We start from the raw sequence: 23,424 nt of genomic DNA on the forward strand, positions 1-23,424 counted from the left end.
CCAAGAATTCGACCAAACGAGTCTTAACACATTTCTCAATCACCTTTGACAAACATGAAAGCAGAGAAATTGGGCGATAGTTCCCTGGATCACTTTTGTTACCATTCTTATGCAAAGGAATAACAGTGGCCTTTTTCAACTCGTCGGGGAAAACACCATTCAAAAAGCATAAATTTATTACATGAGCCAGAGGAACTGAAATTATGCGAGAATTTGAACTCAGACATTTAGAAAAAATTCCATCAAATCCTGGTGCTACCCCTTTCTTCAAGTTTTTAATACACATATCAATTTCCTCTGCTATGACAGGAAAAAAGAAAAACGAATTACAAAACAATCTATTAGTTTTTTCCCTAAAAATCTTGTCCTTTACCTTAGTAATTTTTTCAGAAATTCTTCTACCAACACTCACAAAATGTTCATTAAGCTCCTCTGCTATTTCATTTACTTGATAAGATCTCAAAATGCGATTATCCTTGGTAACCAACTCTTTAATAGAACAATTAGTTTTACAAGGGTATCTGTTGCTTCATTCACAACCTTCCATACAGCCCTTAGATTATTTCCACATTCAACTAATTTATTCTTGAAATACTGTTCCTTTAGAGTTCGCAATGCCGACTTCAGTGTTCGATTATATGATTTAAAACAATCCATCAGCTGTACATTAAATGGTTGTTTACGAACCTTAAGAGACATTTTGTCTCTTCGCCTCATACATCGAAGAATACCATTAGTCACCCAAGGTTTGATTTTCTTTGTATTATTACTAATCCTTCTCCTAACAGTTTTTGCAGAGTCAAATAATGAACGAAGTCTATTATAAAACAAAGAGAAAGCTAGTCTGGGATCGTTCTCCTGAAGAACATCGTTCCATGTTTCTGTTTTAATTTTTGATTGAAAAACATCTTCATTAAATAATAAAGCCTGAACATCCTGGGAATCAGATTCAACATCTCTGCCATATGACAACCGGCTCTTACGTTCTACACAACACATAACTGCATTGTGATCTGTGATTGCACAATTATATATAGCTGATTTGAATAGACAATGCTTACTTTTCAAAAAGATCTGATCGATACACGATTCACTTAAAACAGTACATCTAGTACTGCCATAGAGATAATTTATAAAGCCATATTCAAGAAGATTATCCAAAAATCTATTACCCACAAGAGACAAATTTTTATCAAGAATATCAATATTAGAGTCACCAACAATTAACCTATTTTCGAAATGTGCTGTCTCATTCAGAAAAGTCTCTAGAGCATCCACAAAACACGCTACATCAGTTTCTGGTGACCTATATAAAGCTGTGCAATAAAACTCCAATTCATCATACACTAATTTGAAATTCAAAACATTGGCATAATCTATATCTACTTCCAAAATATTAACAGTCTCACATAAAAATACAGAGAGCCTGATTGAAAAATAAAAATAGCAATCTGCAGGAAATCAAAACTTATGCGAGATCTTTCACAAGAGTGATCTATATTCACAAAAAACACTAAACAGAATACTACACTAAATATGATAGAGATAATGATTGTAATTCTGTTATTATTGCTTATTGCTCTCAAGATAATCCTCTTCAAACAAAAAAATAAAAAAAAACTTGTATCAAATTAAAAAATTAGAATTGTTTTTACTTTTTAGTTGGGAAAAACATCGGATGACCGATGTCTAGGTAAAACCATCGATAAGTGAAAAACATCGAACAGTAAACATCGATGTTAAAAACATCGATGTTTGATGTTGAAACATCGATGTTTTTAAACATCGATGTATCGATACCCATCCCCTAGCTAAAATAGCCTACTATCATCACTGACTATGCATCACTTCATAAGAAGAATGACTTCTCTTGCATAGGCTCTTGAATTTGGAAAATCTATCGGCAATGGCCTACCCCAGAAAGTGAGACATTTTCTTTCAATTATAGCATTTCGATATACTACAATCAACAATACACTCTCGCCTTAAAGTAATAGCTTGGCTATTTCGTCAGATAAAAATGTGGTTTCTTCTTTACTAGTTGTGTTGAATTCATCTTTCAAAGATAGCGTATCGCACGATAATTCATAGTAGTCCACACCTACACCTGTACTACATCCTGCACATTGAATGATTTTCGCCCTGATTCATCATAGAGATCATGTTGATGGCAAGCTATAATTTGCTAGTTTGATCTGTCGAGCTAGATCTGGATCAATCGAGTAGAATCGTATATTGTCCTAGGAATAAAATATAGTTAATGGGCATTTCAAGGTGGATAATCTTGCTGGAAATTAAAAATCATGACATTTTTGAATGTAGTGTATTCTTCTGTGTCTCTAGGTAGATTAAGATGTTTGGAGCCAAAACTGGAAGTATTCGTTCTTTCTACTCGCCCCCGCTCAGAATCAGATCATTGTTATCCAGGTGGACGAATATATTATACAGCTCTTTCCTCTTTCCCAGCACTGATAAAGATTGTAGAATCCCATGTAAAATATAGTTTGATCTTGGAAATTTGAAAAATAAATAATCAAAAAGGAACCACCAGTTGGTGCGATTGCTGGATTGCACTTGAAAAGCTTTTTTCCGGTCTTCAATGGTGTGCCAGAAAGAAAAATTTGTATCGTGCTCTTGTTGAAAAAGCAAGCAATTCAATTCAACAACACTCTGCTTCTTGGTTATCAAATATTATTGAAACTACTAATTTTCCGTACACATCAATACGCTCACTCCAGTACAGAATATTCTCGCATCTTGGTGACCAAGCTATGGCTTCCTCCACTTTGAAATAGGTATTATACATGTGAATGAATCTCTTAGGAAAGTCCACAGTGCTGGAGTTATCTGCATAGTATGTATCTGTACTGGAAGAGAATCGCTTAGAAACTAAACTTCTCAGTCGTGAGATCTCTATTGAGTATTAAGATGTAGTGGTGACTTTAAACGGACGAAGTCACTTGAACGTGAGTTAAACGGGTGAAGTCAGTTAAACGGGCACTGTCAGTTAAACGTGAGTTGAACGGGCGAAACGTTCCAGTTGAAAGCAACAGACCATGAGGCGAAGCAGCCGTATCAGGTTTTGAATTTTCCACGCTGGATTGCACGTGAAAAGCTTTTTCCGGTCTTCACTGGTGTGCCAGAAAGGAAAATTTGTATCGTGCTCTTGTCGGAAAAGCAGACGACATTTTTGAGGAACCGAGCTCAATATCTGAGACGATTTCAAATCATCTCTTTTGGAACTAGCAAGCATTCAGATTTTCTTTTCACAAGTTTTTGAATGTTGAGGTAGTATGGTCAGAAACCATCGAGGTAGGAATCTCTATTTTCTATTCACTGAACTATCTCTAAATAATTTTCTACTCTTCTATCTTGTAGTGATGAATGATGAATTATCAGTCAATCTTTTCAACTTTTTGCGTAGTTGAGAAGTGATATTGTGGTAATTATTCATATTGAATGAAATATGACAATAGGACAATTTCTCAGTCTTTTTCATTCAATCTCTTCAACCATGGAAATGATAACTAGAAATTATAATAAGATAGTTTATAGCTGTATCTTAATGTGTGTAAGACGAATGATTATGACATTGAAAACTTTGTCTTGACGAGACTTTATGTATGTTATACCTTCCTAATCAAGTACTATTCAATGAAATCACTTACCTAACAAATTCCGATACGAAGTTTATACGGTATTACAGATCATTGAATTCAATACTGTCTGCTTAGTGAAATTGATTGATTGTATTCACTGAAATTTATTCTCCAACTTAAAGTTAGGTCTTACCCACGAATACAATTAAAGCTGGACCCTCACATACCAGTATCAGTGCACGTATCCAGTACAGTGGAAATATTATTCCCATGAGCTCTAATGGGACTATTTCCACTGAGCACTGTCAAGCTGGCATGAATAGTCCAATTAGAAGCTATAGAAATTATTGTGTTTCCACTGTACCTGATACGTTCATTGATACTGATATGTGAGGGTTCAGCTTAATGAGCTATAGCAATAGTGATTGGTATTATTCCAAGTTCGTCTATTTGGATATGAAGTTTCAATGTAATTAATTCATACTCAAGTATTAATATTCTTATATAATCCAACATCAATTCTAATAACCGTAATTTCAATGGCCCACAGTTCCTATCGCTGGTAGCCTTGTTCAATTAGAATCTAATTTCATCGATTCAAAAATATTATCTACTACTGAAACCATTGAATTGTAATCTACTACAATTCCATATTGATATCAACCCTCCAGAATAAATATTTTTCAAGATCTAAATACTCATAAATAAGAAAATCACTCTCAAACTCTTGATATGAGTCACGAACAAGGAACGCCCTTGCCCTTCTATAACTGAGTTTCTCGAATTCTATTGGTGGATGCGATATCTAACGATCGACCAATCACAAGCGAGTACACTTCCAACGCTTCGTTTAAGTGCACGCCCCCTGCACTCCTGATATCCACGCCATATTAGATATTTTTCTCGGGTCACTACCGTGTTTCGGATGGATACGTCAAGCCGTCGGTTCCGGCTGCCGAAAAAGCAGTCGTTAGATCATGTCAGAGACCCTGAAATTGATCAGTTGTGACCTGAAAACTCTGACAACAGACCTGAGCCAGCCAGGTCACACGATATTATCGACGCCATTTCGTTGAGTGGCCATTTTGTGAGATGGTATTGCAAGTAGTAGTTCAATCCGTTGACGGAACTAATTATTTTTTTGTAAAATGTATTCCAATGTGACTTTTATTATGAATTCGGAATTAGCAACTGCATCTCAGTACCTTTGTTGATTTATTTAATCACAACATGTCTCAACATTGATTTCCAAGTGATCACTTGAATGGTTCAAGTGAATGTTTAATCATTTCTATCTATAAGTGATCACTTGAAAATGGTATCAATGTTGAAACATGTTGTGATAGAATAATTTAAAAAGGGTACTGAAATTTTTATTTTTATTTCAATTTATATTACAAGTAGCGCTATACAGTAAAGAGATAGCAACTGCATGTATAGTCCGGGTCCTGTAGTCTTGCCTTTCGGCGGAGTGCCACTAGACTACAATACTACCCGTTCAAAAACATCCAACATTTTTGAAAATGTATCTTTCCATAAGCAACAGATGCTCTTTTGTATCTCCTCAAAAGCAACTTGTTGCATCCGAAAAGATACACAAGAAGATTTTTGGAGCTACGTCCTTTTAGCACAACACATCTGACATTCCTTCAAAGTGCTCTTTCCATTCTTAGTGATCTGTTGCAACTCTCTCATTCATGAAGAATCTCTGTGTGTAGGGAGCTTTCTCCATCTAGGGATCTAGGGTCTCTGAAGCCTGATGTTTTTGCAAAGCCGTGAATATTACCCCGCTCACCATACCTTGCCTATAAATGCCGTTTCAAAATCACGGAGGCAAAATACGGGATGCGTACTGTAATGATGATGCATATGGTATAGGGTAATGGAAAAGGATTAGGATATTACGATCAAGTGGACATGAAAAGAAGAGAGAAAACAGAGAGGGGAAGAAAATGGAAGAGAATGGGAAGAAAGAGAGAGAGAGAAAAAAAAGAGAGAAAGGGAAAAACAGAAAGAGAGTATGTGCGAGTGGAAGAAAGGTGAGACAAATACGGGTGAATGATTATGAGAAGATAGACACAGAATATAAGGCAGATATAATAAGATTGTAAAACAGAGTTTGAGAGTATGAGACGTAGGAAATGAAGAAAGAGAGAGAGTCATCGTGATATAGGAGAGAGACAAACGGGAGATAGAGAATAAAATAGAATGACTGCCTTTTTTGACCTAGGAGGGCGAAGTTAGGGCGCAGTCAGCCCTCTCTTACATTTAACCCTCTTATACAATACAAAATTATAATTTAACAACGATACTCAGTAGAAGAAAAATGAAACAAAGAGAGAGAGAAGGAGGAGAGAGTCGATGAGAATCTTATTGGATTGCTGTAGGCTACTAGACCCAATCTACTCCATACCTTGGTAGTTATCCGTTTATTTCCAGTGCTGCATCTTCAACCGTGGCTCTAATCTTAGGAATTATCCCACAGGAGCCAGATGTGCTCCTAACCTAACCCTAACCCTCATCCTCACCCTAACCCTAACCCTCACTGCTCCAGTTTCAACGAGCATTTTTCAACCATTCACAGTGATTAGAGGTAATAAACTCGAGTAAAGAATGAGGCCTCAAGCATATTACGTAGTTAGACATGCTACGTGATCATAATGGAATAGATATAAAGTTGTATTTTACTCCTGCTTCTGATTTTCTAAGGCAAACAGGGAAAAAAAGAATACTTTCCTTATAAATCGATATATATAAAAGCGAAATGGCACTCACTCACTGACTGACTCACTCACTCGCAGAACTAAAAATCTACCGGACCAAAAACGTTCAAATTTGGTAGGTATGCTCAGTTGGCCCTTTAGAGGCGCACTATGAAATCTTTTGGCGATATTTTAACTCTAAGGGTGGTTTTTAAGGGTTTAAAGTTCTTTTAGCATGTATATTCTTCTTATTCCAATATCTTAAAATTATAATTGAAATGTCCATACCATATGTTAATATAGAACTATAATCTAGAGAGAGTACCTCTTCGAAACAGTTGTTCTGGTAACTAAATTTAAAATTTTGTCAGGTTGGCATTAATTTGAGTTGACTTTGTTAGGTTGGCACCAAGTTGAAGATTGAAATGCATTTATCCAGGACCTCCTAAATACCAATTTATCCAATTAGCCAAAATTAGCGTTTTCTCAGCTTTTCTGCGTTTCCTCACCTTTTTCAATAATTGATGGAAATATATTTAAAAAAATCCAGTACACAGGTTTAACTGAGGTGGAAGAATTTTGTTCGCCAAAGATACGCCGATATAGTAACAGGTGTTTTTCGCGATCAAATTGACATAATACGTTCAAATTCGGTACAGAGGTCTACAATTCCGTTGAGGTCTACATGCAGGCGAGCGAAGCGAGCCCGCTGATCTCATTTTTGGACGATCCAGTCGGGGGTCCAGGGGGCGGAGCCCACTTCCTAGACGAGTATGGCGAGCGAAGCGAGCCTGACGGCTAGTAAAAATATAAATGCAAGTACCCTTTTCAAATTATTTGATCACGACATGTTTCGGCTATATAATGTCATGAACAAATAACAAATCTTAATTTATTAGACCCGACAGAAAAAAGACAATAGTTACCTTGTTTTTACCAATGTATCTAAGTGTAAGGCACAGTTGCGCAAAATTATAACCGTGATTAACTAACTTTACGAGAACCAATAAGAGAAGGCGTTTTAGTAAAGACGGGTTCTCTGATTGGTTCTCGTGGAATTGATCACGGTTAAAATTTAACCGGTTTTTTTGCAACCGGTTCTGAATGTTGTTAAGACTTGGATAAAATAAAACAAAAGAGATCAATCTTGATAGGCTAGGGCTAGACCAAACGAGCATATCAGACCTGATAATAAAAGATGTAAGCATTCAGGAATAACAAAAAAATATCAAAATCACTCTCTCTCTCTCTCTCTATCTCTCCTCCTCATTCCTTTCTTCTGTCAATCACAAACTCTTTCTCTCATCATTTCACTCATCTTTTCATGAATGAAGAAACTCATGAAGGAACGCGGGATGACTGATGGATGAATAGACGGGTTTGAATTGAATGATAGAGAGAGAGAGAGAGAGAGAGAGAGAGAAAGAGAGAGAGTGAAAGAGAGAGAGAAAGAGGAAGATATGATGAATAGCTGTATCGATTTCAAAGACGCTACATGAAAGAACAGAGATGATAGTGTTTTGAAGTCCTCACTCTCTAACTATCTCTCTCTCTCTCTCTCTCACTCTCTCTCTCCCAAACTACACTAAGCAATACCATCCATCGAAAAGCTGAGGTTCGCTTATTTTTCATTCGAGTTTATCGTGTGAGAGAGATAGCCTTTATACTATATCTTGGAGGTATATCTTGTGGTATATATATTTTGTATATATGAATATATATTATTATATGAATGTAGTGGTATCTATCTTGTGTGCATGCGTTGCATATGTGAAGTTTCGAGCCCTTTTGGAGAACGGATCTTTAGATGGACTCTCATCGTATGAATCTGTGTGTATGTGTGGTATACACCAGTGAGATATGTATGAGTTTTGGGGGTTTCTATTAAGAGCTGGACTGATGAAGCTTTCTGACTGATGGACTGGAGCGAAATAAATGGACGCTGATGAAAGCTTGTACATCTTGGACCACGTTATTGAACTGTACTAAAATTTAAAAGCTTCCATTGCAGCAATCAGTGATGGAGAACAGATCTATTTTTCCACTAAAACGTGTACTCACTTAAATTTGAAAACTCTCGTTGTAACATTTATGGTACATAACTTTGCACTGGCTTTATTGTTATAAAGGTTTTCAATCAATCATGTTACTGATGTATGGGCTAAACCAATTATTTCAATCTTTGCTTCAAAAAGACAGAAGTTTTGAAAAAACTACTTTTGAAACAATTATCGAGGTTTGAGGATCAAGAATACGAGAATCTCTCAAAGACTACCTACCTTACCCTGGTCTGATTCTAGCCTATACTATAGTAGATAGATAGATAGATAAAGAATTTTACTTTCATGGCCCTATTACCATAGGTAAGGAAAGTATTGCTTTCCGAAAAAAATTAAGGTACCCCAATTACTAAATTTCTTTACGTTTCAAGGTCCCCTGAGTCCAAAAAAGTGGTTTTTGGGTATTGGTCTGTATGTATGTGTGTGTGTGTGTGTATGAGTGTATGTGCGTCTGTGTACACAATATCTCATCTCCCATTCAACGGAATGACTTGAAATTTGGAACTTAAGGTCCTTCCCCTATAAGGATCCGACACGAACAATTTCGATCAAATGGAATTCAATATGGCGGCTAAAATGGAGAAAATGTTGTCAAAAACAGGGGTTTTCGCGATTATCTCGAAAACGGCTCCAACGATTTTGATCAAATTTATACCTGAAATAGTCATTGATAAGCTCTATCAACTGCCACAAGTCCCATATCTGTAAAAATTTCAGGAGCTCCGCCCCATCAATGCAAAGTGTGATTTTAGATTCCCAATTATCAGGCTTCAGATACAATTTGAACAAAAATTTCGAGTGGAAAAGATTCAGCATGAAAATCTCTACAATTTATTTCCAGTAACATTTTCACCTAAAATTGAAAATAAGCTCGAAGTTCGAGAAAATGTAATTATCCAATTGCAATTTGTTGGCAACTGTTATTAAATTGATGATTCACTATGAAGAAATAGCAGACCTCGTATGTCTCCAGCGTTATTGTCCTGTCACCAGCTGGCTCAGATCTTTGTTTATAAGTAGACTTGAGATGCGCGTGAACACTAGCGTCAGGTGATCAATTTTCATAACGGCAAGGAAAGTTGTGTGAGTGCGCCACACCAGATTTTTTATTTTTCAATTCAAGCATACAATACAAATTGAATACACTAGATACAAGCTCCAACAACATAATTAAAAACTGATACAATCAAAAATTCTCAGGCATGGCCGAAGCCGTCAGCCAGAGTTGATAGTTATTGTCTTTAGGTGGAAAACATCATCTTTATCTTATCAAACAGGTGACGAGTAATTATCACAAATTCCATTCTTGAGATAAAGTTCAGAAATAGAAACACTGATGCACTATATACTACAGTAAGGTCCACGGATTGATAGGGTGAGGCTCTAATTTCCTCACACTGTTCAGAACCCTATTTTGAAGTATTCAGATTCTGATTCCTTAGGAAGGCACATGGATCGCATATTTGTTGCTCAAATTTTTTCAATAAATGTGACCTGATATTAATTATTTATTACTGTTAATAATTATGATATCTCCTTGATTTTTCAACAGAAGTTTATAACGGAGATGAAATATTTTTTTGGTTCATCATATTTCTACTCAGAAAACAATTCTACAACAGTTCGGAGTTGAAAAAAGATTCAGGTATCCTCTCTGTCTAATGATAGACAATTTGTGTTTTTTGGATAGTTACAAATTTTCTTAAATAACTCAATATTATTCGTTACAAGTGGTAATTGAGTGGAATATTTCGAATTTATTCATCAATTTGAGCCATCTAAATTCAAAATTAATAGTTTTAATGTTTATTTTGGACTAAAATTTTATAAAAATTGTACAAGTGGAATTCTAACCTTATCTTGGACTTTGACACCTATAAATTCGGAAGAAAAATAGCACAAGGACTACCTTATTATTTTATCTTTCAATGTTATTACATTAGTATCATTTGCATTGTAAATAAATAAATAAAATAGACAAGGGAAGCAAACCAACTTGAATCAGTTGCTGACTCCAAAACATGAATTTCACGATTTTTCAGTCACACTGGTTCAAGTTTTGAAATACTACCATTGTTACCAAAGTTTAGACTCCTGAGAATGAAGGCAAGAGCATATACATCAAAGTGGACAGTACAATTTGTATTTTCTGTTGTTTTGGAACAAATGGTAGGTGGAGGGAATTTGTTGGAGAAGCGAGAAGAGAAATTTTGAGGAAGAGAATGAGTGAGTAAGTGAGAGAAATAGAGTGTTAGAAGAAATGAGAGAGATTGATTGATTGCCTTTAGAGAGAAAGAAAGAAAGAGAGAGAGGAAGAGTGAGATATCCTGTCTCTAGAAGAGATGAATTCTAGCTCTACCTCGGATGAATTCTAGCTCGACCTCAACTCCAGCATACCGTTCTACGCATAGTTGCAACACAGTGGTTTTGTTTGTGAGTAGTTAGCTTAGTATTGGCGTCTGACTAACGTATAGTGAGAATATTTTGGCGGAGATAGTACTACGAAAACAAAACGATCCTGTAAACAAAGGCTAGTGTTTGGTTTGACTGTGAGATCTCATGAGTTTCCATGGCCGTATGCAATATTCCAGAGCCCAGGTACTGAAAAATGGCTGGTTGGGGAATTAAATACGACCTCAAATGCAAAGATAGAGAGCTTGTTGAATAGGAATTGATATTGTATAATTTATCCATGATTGAAGAAACACAGTTACCAGAATAAAATACAACTTTGTTTTTTCAATTGAAGAAAGAGAGCTCCGAAAATTTTTATTTCATTCAAAATTTCTTTGTTTACATTCAAATTTCGGATATTGGATCATTGACATAAAATTACTTTTTTGGTGAGTTCTATTTCCACATATAATAATTATTCTTTGGTATTTTCTGAGAGAAATGATGCATGATACATTATCTTATGTGCTTTGGATGTATTCCTACAATAATTATTCAAATGAACCTCTGCAAACATGCCGAATTCGGCTTGCCAGTTGTAGGGATAAGAATTGATATTGTATAATTTCTCCATGATTGAAGAAACACAGTTTCAAAAATAAAATAGAACTCTGTTTTTGAAATTAAAGATAGAGAGTTCCGAAAATTTTCATTTCATTCGAAATTTCGTTCTCTAAAAAATAGCTTGAGTGATTTTTTCTGTCCGACGGCTCAATTTTGCAGAAGGCTGGAGAAGGAACCGGAAATCCGGGGTTTTGGGGCAACCTGTAAAAAGCTCCAGGGCTCGAAGGTCAGCGTTATGTCTTGAAGTTACCCAATACTTCAGAATACTTGGAATACAGTGGCAAGGCACTATATAAAGGTTGAGGAAATCGACAACGCTGTCCTCCTATCTTTCTCCACTTTCATTAAAACGTGCACCTCACTATAGAATAATAGTACCAATTCCGTCATTCCGAACTTCAATAAGCAAGTCTATATATTATTGTCTATGGAGTTTGAATTCTCATTGCTGGGACAATATATTTATTCCCACATTGTATAGGAAGGGAATTTCTCCAGTATCATAGTCTCTATGGTCTTATATAGTCTTCTATAGTCTCTATAGTCTCCTACAGTCTTCTATAGTCTCTATATTCTCTATAGTCTCTATAGTCTCTATAGTCTCTATAGTCTATATAGTATCTATAGTATCCTATAGTCTCTATAGTCTCCTTTAGTCTCTATAGTCTCTATAGTATCCTGTAGTCTCTATAGTCGCTATAATAGTCTCTATAGTCTCTATAGTCTCCTTTAGTCTCTATAGTCTCTATAGTCGCTATAGTCTCCTACAGTCTTCTATAGTCTCTATATTATCTATAGTCTCTATATTCTCTATAGTCTCTATAGTCTCTATAGTATCCTGTAGTCTCTATAATAGTCTCTATAATAGTATCTATAGTCTCCTTCAGTCTCTATAGAGTATGTAGTCTCCTATAGTCTCTACTTTCTACAAACTTTATATTAGACTCTAAAGTTCACAAACCATTCTACAGTCTAGACTCTCTTTGAACCTTTGGATCCTTGAAGTCTTCAAAAACAATAAACAATACAGTCGCTATATTTGTCTCTACAGTCATTCAAACTAGGTACGTACACGTAGTATTATCTGTCTTTTCAAACCGTATTCGCAATCTCTATAGTCTTTACAGTATACAAACTACGTACGTACACGTAGTATTATCAGCTCTTTTCATGCCGTATTTGCAGTCTATTATGAGAGGTGGACTTGACCGGTTTGTTGTTTAGGAAATGAATAGCCCCCGGAAACAAAGCTGGCTATTATGTCAACCATGATGTCAGAAATGAAGGTGAATTCGAACGCTGCACTTCCCACGGATGCGCCAATGTGCAATCTATTCGAATTGTTGTTTATGTACTCCATGATGATTACTGAGGCGAGTTGGTCCAGTTGGTACTGGAATTGGTACAGTGATTAATGTTTATTGAATACTATCATAGAGAAACAATAGCATAAGTCGATATCCCATGGTATAGGGCGTTTATGACGCAACTTTTACTGTTATCTCAAGCTGATAGTCCACGTAGTTCTTTCCCGTGAAGCTTTATGACGCTGGTAGTCTCTCATATTGTGCCGTTCATATACCCTTACCCAGTCAAAACAGTAGAAATTGACAATAATCGACATTAATCGGCTTGAGATAACAGTAAAAGTTGCGACATAAACGCCCTATACCATGGGATATCTACTCACGCTATTGTTTCTCTATGATACTATTCAAGACTGAATAGTTGTAGTGTTGCTGTTGATACTAACAACTATCTCATATCAGTTATCGATTCATTTTTTTTTGGACTCTCCACATAATAGATATGGAAGCTTTCAATTTTGAGAATGAGTGTAAACTTGTGAATTAAGTGAAGTGAACAACCAAACCTTCAAAACCCATAGCATAATTATTCTATAGTGAGGTCCACGTTATAATGGCAGTGATTGATTGGCAATGGTATTGCTATCCTTGTTTATCATTCAATAGAGAGAATAGCGCTATCTGTTCCTCGCTTTACTCTCAGATCGTCTTTTAACAATGTAGAATTGATAATTAATTAACAAAATATTTCGTCGTAATTATGGAAATGCATTATGGAATTATTGGAAAATACAATATCTTGCTTAGTAAAATATAATTGATTATTTCAAACGAGAATGAACGGTTAATTTTACAGAAATAAACCTGTATCAGCTACCGTCTATAGAAGGCATTGACAAAACAGAGGATCGGCAACGTTTTTCTCCTATCTTTCTCCACTGCCATAATAACGTGGACCTCACTATAGAACCAGGACAAGATGAGACAGAATTTCAATTGATATTAAACTTCAGGAAACAAAATGGAGGAAACTCAAAACCAGCAGTAATAGCTAACTCCAACAATTAATGTTGAAAATGATATGCTTTGATTGATATAAGAGGTCATGTGTCCAATTTGAAGACTGAATGAAAATAATTGGATTTTCAGTTATTTGTAAAGAGTTATTTGATTTCAAATTCAGAGCTCTTCAATCCCATTCTTATCAATGTTGCACGTTTCTTCTGATTTTTTTTAATATTCCAAGATCTAATTACTCATGGAATATTTATATCAAGTTCTATTCAATTTTATCTATTGATTCTCACCATACAGTTTTTGACACAATCACATAGATACGGCCGTCTTTCGGAGGAGACAATCAGCCATCGGTCCAGTCTACCTAAAAAGTGATCGTCATCTCTCATCATTTTTCCTCTCACTCATTACCCACGCACAAGCCTAAGAGCTTATGTGGGCATCAGCCTCAGTATAAGAAAAGAACATTACTGTCCAAACTTCGAGGCGCCAACAAATAAAAAGTCATTCATTCATTCATTTACTACGTCCACTTCTTATATTTGGGTTATAAAATAAAATTTCAATATTAATATTCTTACACAAATTCCACGTGTTGATCGTCATATAATTTTCATATGTTCCCATGAATTTAGTAAGCGAATTTCTATGAGTGAGAGACTATAATCGTCCTCTGAGACTGTTATCAATAATATACCTAGTCGTACTATCTATAACTTTCATCTTCAGCTATGAAAACCTATGCTACAGTTCCAATATGAAGAGTATAATTACTATATTGATATATTTAAATAGTAACTGTATTCTGTTTGAATTGTTTATCCTCGTTGGAAAATCTTCCAGAGACATTTTTACATTATACTAAATTTCAGCTGGAATTGGAGTTCATTTTCAACTGATGATATGATAATTCGTTATGATTTATATATCATTAAATATGTATGAGACTCAATAATCAAATAATTATCTTGTATGAAATTTATCATATTATACAAAAATTTTAATATATAACATTAATGTATTTTCACCAGTATTTGTATCCAAACCAACAAGTGTATCCCACTCGAAACCTACGAATTTAGAAATATCCTTCTTCAAAAGAATGTATTCTCCCATTGAAGAAATAATCAGACGACTCCCTCGGTCTGTGAGTCGTCAGTACAGTGTACCATGTCTCAGAATATTCCAAGTTATGCATAGAGAGGGACATGAATATGCTGGAGTAGTGCGAGGAAGGATGCTTGACATGGATTCTGCTGGCCAAGTCACCCCTTCGGAGAAAGAAAAAAAAAGTTATTTTGGTCCACTCTAATGAGGTAGGAGAGACACGGTGTCACCCCTCTCTCTCCAACATTTGAAGAGCAGTGGGGAGACACGGTGTCTCCCCTCTCTCTCCAACATTTGAAGTGCAGAGGGGAGACACGGTGTCTTCCCTCTCTCTCCAACATTTGAAGAGCAGAGAGTGTCAACCGTTGTGAATGAACAACATTTTTCATTGCGACAACACCCTCATACTTCTATATCTCTTCAACTCTTATACTTCTCAGACGTTCATCCTTATTTAACTCTCAAACTTCCAATACCTTCATCCTTCTTCAAATCTAGAACATCTCATACTTCCATCTTCCTCCAACTCTCATACTTTCAATACGTTTATCCTCCTTCAACTTTCATACTACTCTTCTTTCCTATTTCCATCCTTCTTCAACTCTCATATACTTATCATACTTCCAATACGTTTATCCTCCTTCAACTCTCATACTACTCTTATTTCTTATTCCTATCCTTCTTCAACTCTCACACTTCTCATAGTTCCATCTTCCTCCAACTCTCATATTTCCTATACCTCCATCCTTCTTCCTATGATCTGATCATGATAAAGCTCACCGTGAGAATACACTCAAGATTAATGTCTAGTCATATTGCAGGTAGTATTTCCCAATACATCATAAATGGCTGGATGTCGCCTTAGTGAAATGCTGTGTCATCAATTTTTCATTGGATGTGCGTCGGAAATCCATTTTGTGAATGTGGGAGCCTGACAGTGTCTGACAGTGGTTTTTGTGGGATCTTTGAAACTGCTTGGGTTCCTCATCTTTCTGTATAGAAGCAATGCTCGGATAGAAGCACTCCACAATATTTTTGTAGATATTATATTGTGCCGAAATTTTTTTTTTAAATTTTAACTTTTTCAATATAAAATTTTATTAGAGTGCTGGATTAACGTTGTGATTCTCACGATATCGGAGTAGTTTCATGATGTAATTCAGCACATTACGTAATTAAATTCTAATATTTCCTCTATTGTTTTCCAACGTTTTCCTCGAGTACTTAGAATTGTTGTAGATGCAAAAAAAAATCATACAAAATCAGTTGAACGTCCATTCTATTGCTGAGTCTTCTACTTTGACCGAGGGAATTTTCCTGTATTCTGTCCTTGTTAGTTTATTCCTTTCTCGTTCTATTGAGGAAAATTATTGTCATCCCCACCACGTCCTTTGTAATTTGGTATTTTTTAATGCATAATATTGCTAGTCCTGATACCTATTTTTTGAGCCTGATTCGGTCGACTTGGAGACCTGAACAGGAGACCGCTTTTAGATTCTGTAGAGTATAGACATGTTTCCTGAGCTATATTATTTAATTGTCTGATTGTATTATGTCTTTTTCATCTCTTAAATACATGTTGTGTTGGTCTCTTGAAGACAGATTGGTTATTAGATTATCCATGTAAAGATGTATTTTGTAATATTTTCTATATTATTCTCATTATTATAAGAGCAGTCAGTCAACCGCATATCTATGTTTTTAATTCCAAGACCCTCAAACCACTAGAATTAGGATCACTTTATTGATACGATTCAAGCCCGCAGACCTCAGGGCCTAGCACAATTTCAACAACTAAGCCTTCTCCGACAAAATCATTTGTCACCAGGAGATCGGCTTAATATGAAGGCGAGTATATATAAAGTATAATATATAAAGTATTCTTATTGATTTCCATTGAAACCTCAATTGATCATATATTTTTTGAGATCTATGGAAACTGGAAAATATCAACATGGCTTAGGTAGTATAATTTTATAGTTAGGTATATTTATATACTTTTTATATGAACATTTTTATATATATTTTATATCTATTGAATTTATTCATTCATCCACAATATTGTTTTATAATACTTTAAGCACAACTTTCAAAAAAGTTCCACAGGCTCTAGCCCAAAAACCCAGAAAGGATCCATTTTTAATTCTACTCATATATCACCATAAATTACATGACCATCATGAATTTGTATGTGAATTCACACCATTATTTTATTATTCACGTGCTTTTCCACGTCAGAGTTGATTAAAAGTAAAAACTCCTCTCATACCAATAATTTATATTGGTAGGCTACAATATAGTAACTAATCTATTCATTTTTTTAATAATACAGAATTAGACAACTTTCAGAAAAGTGCCACAGGCTTACGCCCAAAACTGTTCCATTTCTAATTTACAACAGTCCAAATCTACAGTGCATCTATCTTTAAACAAAGCAATTAGAATAATTACTCTCAGATCAGTAGAGCAAGAGAATAATATTGAAAACTCACCATACCTCAATATTCCATTTCTACATTTTGTGTAGCAATTATATTCATCAAATATATATAAAAAATCTGGTGTGGCGCACTCACACAACTTTCCTTACCGTTATGAAAATTGATCACCTGACGCTAGTGTTCCCGCGCATCTCAATTCAAAGATTTGAGCCAGCTGGTGACAGGGCAATAACGCTGGAGACACACATGAGGTCTGCTATCTATTCATAGTGAATGATTTAATAGAATAAACAATAATTTGCAACTGAATAATCACATTTTCTTGAATTTGAAGCTTATTTTCAATTTTAGGAGAAAATGTTACTGAACATTTAGTTCTGAAAACTAGATGCTCCAATTGAAGTCTCATTACCTACCCACAAGCCCCAGCAAAAAAAATCATTTATTATAGATAAGACACTATTTTGAGCAGATGAAAACCACAGGATATTCATTTTTATTTCAAACAAGTGTTATTATAATTCTTGGGCAAGAGGGAAACATACGTGTTACACTATAATAATATAATATTATTTTGTACAGAGAAAAATTGCGCCTTATATATATTTTTATCACCAAACACTACTGTCGGTTGGAATTGATTACAGGGAATCAGACTGTATTCATCCTATATCATTAAACGAGCAATTTCTGTTTATATGTTTAGATGTTTGGATGTTTGGATGTTTCACCGGATCGCGAAAACGGGTCTAACGATTCTCATGAAATCAGAACATAGTAGGTTTATAATATAAAAATTCGATTGCACTAGGTCTCAACCCTGGGAAAACTCGCTGAAGGACATTAAAAGGATAATTATTATTCATCCTTGGAAAAATAGCTGATAATAATAATTATTTCGACGTCTGTTGATGATGGAATTGAGTGAGCGAGTTCATGTGTGTGTGACTGTGTCAAAATTATGACTCAGCTGTTGAACTTTTGTAATCATCCAATCAGGTACTTAGTGCCGTTGCAAAAAAACCGGGTTATTTTCAATCCTGATAAGTTCCAGTAGATCCATCTTTTTGAAATGGTCTTCTCTGATTTGATTCACGTGAAATTAATCAGGATTAAAATTTAACCGGCTTTTGTGCAACCGGGCATTAGTGAGGGAAATTTTTGCATTCCTCTGGGAATTAAACTCAATTTAGATAGAACATTTTTGTATGAACTATGAATGTTAATTATAATTTCTTCTTTCGTAATAAATTTGTTATGCTTTTGTACTCCAGAGCGAAGCTCGGTCCCCGATATTAGATGATAATAATATAATATTCAGCATATGGATACCAGACTATATTATTTATGGATGATGTGATATTATTTTCAACAGAGAGAAAATTGCTGACTGCACACTTTTCCTAGAATCGAGCGGTTTTGACATGCTGTGCAGCAAAAGTTCATTGAAAGGCACCTACCTGTTGAGTACCGGCTGAATAAATTTATTCAGCTGGCGCTGACGTAGTGCAAAATCAGCAGCTGGTGTGGGGAGGGGGTGGTACAGGGTGCTATTTGCGCATGCGCAATACCCTTCTGCACCAATCCAGGGAAAAGGCCACACAATGCACATTTCTCTGTTCTCCCTGAAGCCAGCTAGCAAGACGGCGATGATACTAAATAAGCGTCTTTCACTCTTGTCTTGGTTTGGTTACTCTTGTCTGTCTCTAACTACTTCCATAGCTCCATCTTCTTTCATTAATGTACGTGTATCTCAACCTCACTCACAGTTTCTTTCAAAAAGCTTCATTGTGAGTTGGAAAAGTTTCAAAATATACACAATTTCTGAATAAAGGGACTGTATATTTCAGTATGGATGAATACCATAAAAAAATACCACAATATTTCCTTCACAACTTCTCAGGAAGGGAGAAAATACAGAGTTTCTGTGCACTGTCAAAATATAGCTCAAGAACACAAGGTTACACGTCTTAAATTCAGTTCTTGATCAACATCGGTTTGCTATCCTTGTTTGTCATTAGACAAGCAGATAGATTCATCCTTTTCTAGCTCAGTACTATTACCAAATTGTCTGTAGAGTTGTAGGTAGAGTATACTCCGTAAAAATATAATGAACAACGAAAATATTCAATCTCAATTATGAAAATGTATTATTAAAACGAGGAAAGAAATATTCTCTTATGGCCGTTTCCACAGTGACAGTTTAAACTAAATTTCATTTTAAACCGTATCGTTTGTTATATAATGTGGTTCATCTTGAGTTTTAGCCAACAGCTGATTGAATTCAGTTTAAGCTTTGACTGTGCAAACGGCCCTTGGTGGAAATAATAATATTTGAGGTACAATATTCATCATTATAAACAAGAATCAAAATTTTATATTTTACAAGATATTCCAGGATGATTAGATTCATACTGTCTACTATAGAAGACGGTGCAAATACGAGAGACCTGGCAACTCTTCAATCTTATCACTTCCTCTTTATAAACATAAATCTCTTCAACCTTTAATCTCTTTAATCTTTATAACATATCTATAATCTTTATAACATAATTTCTTTAATCTTTATAACATAAATCTCACTATAGGTCTACGATGGGAAGAGAAAGTCGAAATTATACAGTGTCAGAATCAATGTTAACCTGATGAATCCGAATTAACTGAACACTGAACCACAAATTAAGAGGTCATCGACCCAGACAGCAGAGCGTGTTTGAACTGACAAACAAAAATTACAATGTCAAATAGAAGTTTGTAAGTGCAGAAGGTCTCATTGACCCCGAAAATGCGTGACAAACAGCTATTCCCAAATTCAAATGTCGAATACTGTCGAAAAATGTTCAAGGGCAGGAATTGAGTGCAGTAGTTTCTTCAGCACTATAATATAACGGTTTTTTGGGAACTAGGTCAAATACCTGGGACAAACATGGATTTCTCAAATTTTTTACTACATTTTTCATTACACTACTGTATTTGGTTTCTCCTTCTCTTTCACGTCTTGCTCCTGCTCCTGCTCATTCTCTCTCATTCTATCCTTTCTCCACTTTCTTCTTCTTGTCATTTCTCTCTCCATTTTATTAATATTCCTCTCCTTCCACAAGTTCTTCTTCTCCTTTTCATTTATCAACTCCTTATTTCTCCTGTTCCTACCCTCATTTTCCCAAATAATTTTCAACATTTTCCCATCCACACCACTATTCATTACATACTTCTGTTTCCTTCCATTCTTTCTGCTCTCTCTACTATCTCTCTCTCTCTTTCTCTCTCATCCTCTCTCACTTTCTCACTCTCTCTCATTCTCTCAACTTGTTTGACGACGCACTGAATAATTCGAGCCTTTCATCCACTGTCAAGATAAACGCCTGTCATAACGCATTCAACTTTGTTCTCACTGTTTACCATCATCACTTTTCACCTCAATTGTCTTTCTCTCTCACACTCTCTTACTCCCTATCACTCTCTCTCTCTCTTTCTCTTTCTCTCTTTCTCTGACGTCATCACTCTGTAACTCACTCTATCTTTCTATCATCCCCTCTTTCTCTCTCTCTCTCTTTCTCTCTCTTCTTCCTCTGTAACTCACTCTATCTTTCTATCATCCCCTCTTTCTCTCTCTTCTTCCCTATGTAACTCACTTTTTCTTTCTCTCTCTTCTTCACTATGTAACTCACTTTTTCATTCTCTCTCTCATCCTCTCTTTCTCTCTCTTCTTCCCTCTGTAACTCACTCTATCCTTCTCTCTCAAATCCCATCTCTCTTAACTCTGTAACTCACTCACTCTCTCTCTCCCTGAGAGAGACCAGTGATAAGTTTGGAGTTCGATTTGACTCAGCAAAGCGCCGCCACTTGATGACATGCAGTGAGATTCACTACAATCTGTCAGAATTTCTAATGGATAACATCAATGCTCTCCGTGCAACTGATGCTGCTACAGTTTTAAGAGAATATCACCATAGCAGTGTCACTTATGACTCTCCCTCTTTTTGTTCAATTTCTCTACTCATCACTCTTCCTCTCTTTGTTCAGCCTTCTCTACTCATGACTCTTTCCCTCTTTGTTCAGTCTCTCTACTCATGACTCATCCCTTCTTTGTTCAGTCTCTCAACCCATGACTCTTCCTCTCTCTGTTTAGTGTCTCTTCTCATGACTCTTACTCTCTCTTCCTAATATCTTCACTCATGACTCTTTCTCTCTTTCTCTAGTCTCCAGATTTATTGTTCCAAAGTCCCGAACAGGGATCTGTCAAGATTGGAGGAATTGATTTATGAAATTTACTCTATTTTTGACAAGTTTAAAACTGTTCTGTTTTCCCATTTCCAGGGGAGAAAAGATATCACAAACTTGTATTTCGTATCTTAGAGCATATTATCTTCAAAGCCGGAAGCTATCGATTTCGATATCAATCATAACTGAATTCATAATATCAATTTCAGAGCCACCGTTCAAGTTGCGTGTCAACAATTACTAATTATTGGTTTGAAACATATATAGATACTGATAGATACATCGATATTGGAAAAAAATAATTGTTTAGATTATTTCTATACTTACACAGGTGAAAACTGCAAACGTAGCTCTGAAAACTATCAAGTACTGCAGCTTATTAAACAGGTGTAAATTGAGGTTTCACTTTATTTCAGAGCTAATCATGCGACATCTCAGAAACGATAATGTTCATCTGAATACAGCTAGAAGAGCAGTAGATTGTCGCTGATTTTCGTAGCAATATTTTGCCACGAAAATAGCTCAAAAGGATTGAAACCTCCCAGAAACCCCTACAAGAATTGTTTTTCCCATTTTCTCAAGTTCTATTCCATTACAACTTTTTTGAGCAAGAGATACAGGGAAATACAATGGAAAGTAGCCAGACTCTCCGTAAATAGAAACACTTTCTGGCAGTATAAATATATATTAGCCAATTTTGGCATGACATTTCACTACGGAAATCGGCTTGTCTGGTCAATCTCTACCTATATTTGTATAGTGAGTGTAATCTCGAACGCTGATCTAGGAAAACTGATTAATATTGAATCGATTGGTCCCATTTATTGTAATGGGTTACATTTTGACTTTTGTTGATCACTTGATTCGATTGAGTGTGGATTTGCACTTATAAACGGCCCTAAACCGTACCTCAAATTTATTTATTTATTTACAATGCAATTATGCAAATGACACCAATGTAATAACAATTACTGATACTAACAATTATTGATTTGTTTTATGTAATGACATTGAAAGATAAAATAATACGGTAGTCCTTGTGCTATTTTTCTTCCAAATTTATAGATGACAAAGTCCAAGATAAGGTTAGAATTTCACGTGTACAATTTTTATAAAATTTTAATACTCTATTAATACACAATACAGTTTATTACTCAATACTAATTGAAGCCTACTTTCAGATATTCTCATACTCTTCAATAATCTAAAACTTTCCAATACTTTCATCTCTTTATTACTCTCACATTTTATAATATACTCACACTCTCGAATACTCTCAGGGTGGCCACTAACGACAGGACAAGTATGATAAACATGTGTGTACACACATGCTCATTCTAACAAAAATTTTTGAGCATACATTTTTTTATCTCCGATTTTTTGTTGTTCATTTTTTCTTCGCTGCTCTATTAGATGGACATAAAATTTTTAAGTTGAAATATTTTAATATAATTATGATTTTTGTCATTTCCCAGAGGTTTATTTATTGTTAAGCTGCGTTTACACCAAAGTTATGAAAAAACTTAATCCTTATAGAGTCCATTAGATTGAACATAACTTATGATCCACATGATGAACATATTATGTATTTGTCAAGTTTCGTTCCATCTGATAGAATCTATAAGGATTGAGTTATTAACATTTTGTTAATAACTTTGGTGTGAACGCAGCTTTATTGGTTGTTTATTTTATGTTGGAAGCTGCTTTCAAACAGCTGTTATTTGTTCGAAGCCTCTCGTTGATGATACAACATGAATGACGAGCAAGTTTGTACACACACATGTTCAACACACTTGTTCTGTCGTTGTTGGCCATCCTAACTCTAGGTATTTATACTCTCAAATAATGCTGTACTCATATTCCTTTAGTAAGCAATGCTTAGATTTGGAGAAGGGATTAAAAAGTAATAATAATTTTAATTCAGTACATTCCTTGCATGACATTTCAAGCCT

At 35.3% G+C, this 23,424-nt stretch overlaps 1 protein-coding gene across 1 annotated transcript in view; it reads right to left on the reverse strand.

Moving 5' to 3' along the window:
* Positions 1–23,424, reverse strand: part of LOC111055402 (GTP-binding protein REM 1) — a 257,408-nt gene that overhangs the window by 227,984 nt on the left and 6,000 nt on the right. The gene's annotated exons all lie outside the window — the stretch shown is intronic.

The sequence above is a fragment of the Nilaparvata lugens genome, chromosome 5 (genome assembly GCF_014356525.2).
Source record: "Nilaparvata lugens isolate BPH chromosome 5, ASM1435652v1, whole genome shotgun sequence".
Lineage (NCBI taxonomy): Eukaryota > Metazoa > Arthropoda > Insecta > Hemiptera > Delphacidae > Nilaparvata > Nilaparvata lugens.